Raw genomic sequence first — 4,793 nt, 5'->3', positions numbered from 1 at the left:
AGTGAGGATGAACACGCAGATTATTCTCCAATTTGGAAACCTGAGACGTTACTGGGAAGTGCTATGGGGTGTGTTATAATGAAAATACCAATCCACATTAGCCATGGTTGCCATGAGCAAAAATCTTAATATCTTGGCCAAACCTACTTAAGGTTCATGTAATAAACCCGCATTCCTAATTTTATTAGTGATGTGCCAAGTTAAGCACTTTGCTGGCCTTTAGACAGATTTATAGCTTGACTGCGCTGAATTAGTGGTGACTGACAAGAGGACATTGTTTTATAGGATGCTATTTAGATAAAAACCTGCAGGGTGTTTCTGTAATGTTGTCACTTCAAGTCCAAACAGGAAAAAAGAAATGTGTATTAAGGAGGACTCTTCATTAGCTTTTATGAGTTTAATCTAGTGCAGTCAAATGCTTCCTTATAAGGTAAGACATTTTAATGTACAGAGACAACCTTATCTCTGTTCCAGGTTTCAGAATAAAACAACCTCTTAGGCTTAGTACTGCATCAAAAAAGAAAGTTTCATGAGTTGAACTTTATTAAGCACTTAGCACAGTGACTGGCACATAGCAAGCACTTTCTGTGTTTGTTAAATAAGTTAAGTAAATAAAATTGAAACCCGTTTTTCTCATTCTACAGTTCATATCTGTATGTTTATTTTTTTTAAATCACATTTAGCTACTCTCCCCATTCTTACCAGTATTTTCTTGCTTGTGGGGTGTTCCAAATTGTGAGTCATTGTTTCTCTCCATGGTTTTTAAAATGTAGATACCTCCTGGTACAAGGAGGAAGACCAGACCCCTCTGCTTATTCAAGGTCGTCAGAGCTAACATTCCCGCTGGGTTTTCATACTGAAAGTAATCTGTCTGTGAGTTATGGGAGGTTGTTTTGACTTCAGATGGCTTTGGTGAGGATGTGAAGTTTTGGACCTCTTTGGACCTCACTATTAACAGCTGTATGATTTTGTTAGCACAGACCCTGGTGGCCCTCTTGGTTTGGGTACTGGGAAGCAGGTCTTTTTTACAAATGAGTGCCAAGGCCTATAAACGTGGTTTCCTAATGACCTAAACAGGTCATTGGCCTGAATTTCAAATCCATTTATCCAAATCCTAACTCTGCTCTTTTTTCTCATTAAAAAACAATTCCCTAAACTCACTCCTCCCTTCTAGGACCAAAGATAGAGATAACTATATCTAAAGCTGATTTTATATTGTCTCACTACAAAACTTAATTTGAAACTCAAACCTCCAAAACAGAGCTCTTAAAGACTATCTAACAATGTATTAAACTCTTTTAAAATAAGCCGAAGAAAATAAACCAGCCAATAATTGTGATATTATTCTCACATTAAGAAAAGTACCCTCTCATTACTTATATATCATTAGCAGGAGTATTTAACATGCAAACTCCTATAAATGTAGAGGTAAATTCTACAAAATTCTTTGGTTTCTCTTGAACATTCCTGGACACTTTGGGTCCAGATGGGACTTTACTGGAGTGCTGTAATATGTTTCACGAGCATCTTAATATTTTTTCTGAGGGGTTCAAAATATCTGAAAAGTATGCATTATTTCTCCCAGCTCTTCACTCACTGTGCTTATTACCTTCATTTACTTAAGCACAAACCCAGGTGTTAAAGAACATTTGCAAGGTCACAAGAAAAGGAGCAGCCCCAGTGATCCCAACCTCTGCATGTTATGGGGTTCATTTCCACAAAACACGGCCCCTCCCCTGTGAGCTCTCAGCCACTTCGGTAATCCAGGTACAAGGAATACTAGGTAGGCATCATCTGTCCTAACTCTCATTCTGAATGTTCCTAATGTTTTCGGCCAAATGTCTGGTTATAACATATAGACTGTCTGGATCTGGATCCTGTCTCCTCCACAAATAAGTGGTATGATCATTCTGATCACCTCTCTCTTCTATAAAATAAGGTTAATAATAGTTTTTCCCTCATTGGGTTATTTTGAGGGTTGCAGAGGAAATTAAACAAGTTCTTAAAACAGTGCCTAGCACACAGTGTCTAACAAGTGCTAGCTTAAGCACTATTATTATTATTATTAATCTCTTTCTTTCAAATGAAAAAAAAAAACTTAATTTAGACCAGGCCTTACTTCTGTTCTATTTTATCTGCTTGGTTACCTTCTAGACATGTACAAGCTGAGCTTAGCATATACAAACACAGGTTCAGGGGACAAAGTCCTGAAAACTGTCACTGTAACTGTATCCCTGCCTCTGTACTGACCGTCTGCTCCAGCACTCAGATTTAAATATTTATGTTTGTTTGTGTATGTATGTGCATGTTTTTATATGTATCCATGTATGCATAACTATATGTATGTGTATATTTCCTGTGGTGGAACTAAGTGATAAAAATGAATGCGAACAAGTGAATGTCCACCTGGCACTAAAATATTGCTTCATCAGTACTGTATTAAAATTCCTACAAGACTGCTTTTATTTCCCAAATTTTGTTTTGTGTATGTTCATAGTTGGCTACTAGGTAGAGAGTCATCTATTTGAATCTTAGTTTGAAAAGCAGTTCTCGTCACTACATACTGACGTTGTGACTTCTCTTCTGCCTTCTCTTCTTTTCCTTCTCTCCCTCTTCTCTAGGCCTTAAATGGCAGATGAGCCTTCTTCTCCCCTATTCTGCCCCATTAACTGTGCTACTTGCTTTCTGGGGCCTGGATAAAGTCACATGGCTGAGATGCCACCTCTAATTCCATTTTCCATTTGTATACTGGATTTTGCTAACCACTTTTTAAATAAAAATACAGCATGATTCTAATGTACTAAGGAGTTCCACGGATAACCATATAATTTCAAAACGATACTGATTTTGTTTATATGCAGCATAATCTTTTATAGTCCTTAGTCTTTATTTGAAGCATTGCAAAGTGGATTTTTATGAAAGGTATTATAAAAGACTCCTTGTTTCTTCATAACAGATCTGAACATTAACTGATCAGAGTTCAGATAAATAGTCTTTACTCTCCATTAAAATATTAAAAAGCCTTTGGTAAGAAACTGGCATAAAGATCCTTCATTCTTGTTTAATGAACACTTGTTGGCAAGTATAACACTTTAATAGCTTTGCAGAATGAATTTTGCGTGTGCATCCTCCATTTCCCTGTCAGACACTTGTCCAGGTGCTGGAAATTTATTGGGGGAAGCATATTTTTACTCATTAGTTTTGTATTTGATTACAGAACAGTAAAATATGAACCACCGTGTCCCCGAGGCATAGCTGTGTACATTGAGATTAGTAATTGCATGTCATCGTGTTTTCCATTGGAATTTATATGAACAGAGAGGATAGGTGTTTCTTAAGTAGGTTTAAAAGCAGAGCAAATTTGTATTTAATCTATTTTTGCAGCTATAGTTTCCCTAATGGAGAAAAGATTAGGCTGTATCATATATTTTAAACATAGTTTTAATTTATTTTATTCTCTTTTCTATTTTTTTCCTTCACAGTTGAAGCATATCAGATTTTCATGCTAACCACTCCAAAAAAAAATCAGTGCCTGCAAGAACGACATGATATAAAACCTGTCGACAGAGACCGGTTTTGCCCACATTCCAGCAAGTGCAATGAGGAAGGATGATTATAGGTGTGGACAAGCTTCCCATTCAAAGGAGGAGCTTAAATACAAAGCAGAAATTACAAGTTGATCTTCAAGATACATTTTTTTTATCTGCAAAGTTTTGAATGTTTTTATATGAAGATTGTAGTTTTGCCCTTAAAAGTTATGTGTTGGGAGTTTGAGGTTATATATGTATATATATATATATATATATATATATTTTTTAGCTATGGTTACAAAGAGAAATTATCATGTTGTCTGCAAGTATAATAGTGAATAAAATAGGCACATTAAATAAGTGATCTTGATATAAATTGTGCTATGGTTAAGGAGTGCCAATCATGTTGTGCTCTTTTCTATAAATATGCTCATAAATGCAATTTCCAAAACAGAATCTAATGAGGTAGTTAACGGTCACAAAACTGGCACATTTGATAATTAATGTTCCTTACTGATTTTTTTGCTGATATAGCATAATGATAAACAGGGCCACAAGTTAACTAAACAAATTCTTGAGCCACTAGTTAAAATAAGAGTGTAAAAAGAACATAGGTATGTTAGTAATGCTATTTACTATAGAGTGAATGAATACCTGATGGTATTCCCTATACATATTCTATGATACAAATAATTGTCCTCATTTTAAGGATTAGGTTCCTGAAGCTTAGCAAAGTTAAGGCTTTCACATAGTGTATTAGTAAGAGAGGCCATTTGGAAGAAAGGTTGTGCCATATAAAGTCTGCAGTCTTACTGAGTACATGATGCTTGAGTTTGAATCCAAGATCTACTATTTATTTGGTAGCTATGTGAGACATTTAGCCTCTTTTGTCCTCAGTTTTCTTGTCTATAATGTGAGGAATTGGAATTGGAAGACAGGTACTCCAGTCTGCAAAACTCAGGACCTTTCCAATATACCACTCTTTTAAAAACATGAGTTAAAGGCAATTTGTTGTCTCACGACACACAGAGCAAGTTTAAATTGTAACTGAGAGATCTACCTGAGTCTTTAAATGTGACATGATTTTGTAAGCATCTTTAATAAAAAAAAAAAAAAGCTGTTAAAAGACTAGTCAACCTGAATTTGTATGACCTTTTCCAACCATTTGTAATAATATTGGATGAAATTTTGTTGCTCAAAACACATGCAGAAATGGACTTGTCTTTACCCTCAGTTATTAGTAATGGAATTTGATTTGGGGTA

The sequence above is a fragment of the Furipterus horrens genome, unplaced genomic scaffold (genome assembly GCF_987537825.1).
Source record: "Furipterus horrens unplaced genomic scaffold, mFurHor1.1.pri manual_scaffold_3, whole genome shotgun sequence".
Lineage (NCBI taxonomy): Eukaryota > Metazoa > Chordata > Mammalia > Chiroptera > Furipteridae > Furipterus > Furipterus horrens.
Note: the sequence above shows the minus strand (reverse complement) of the source record.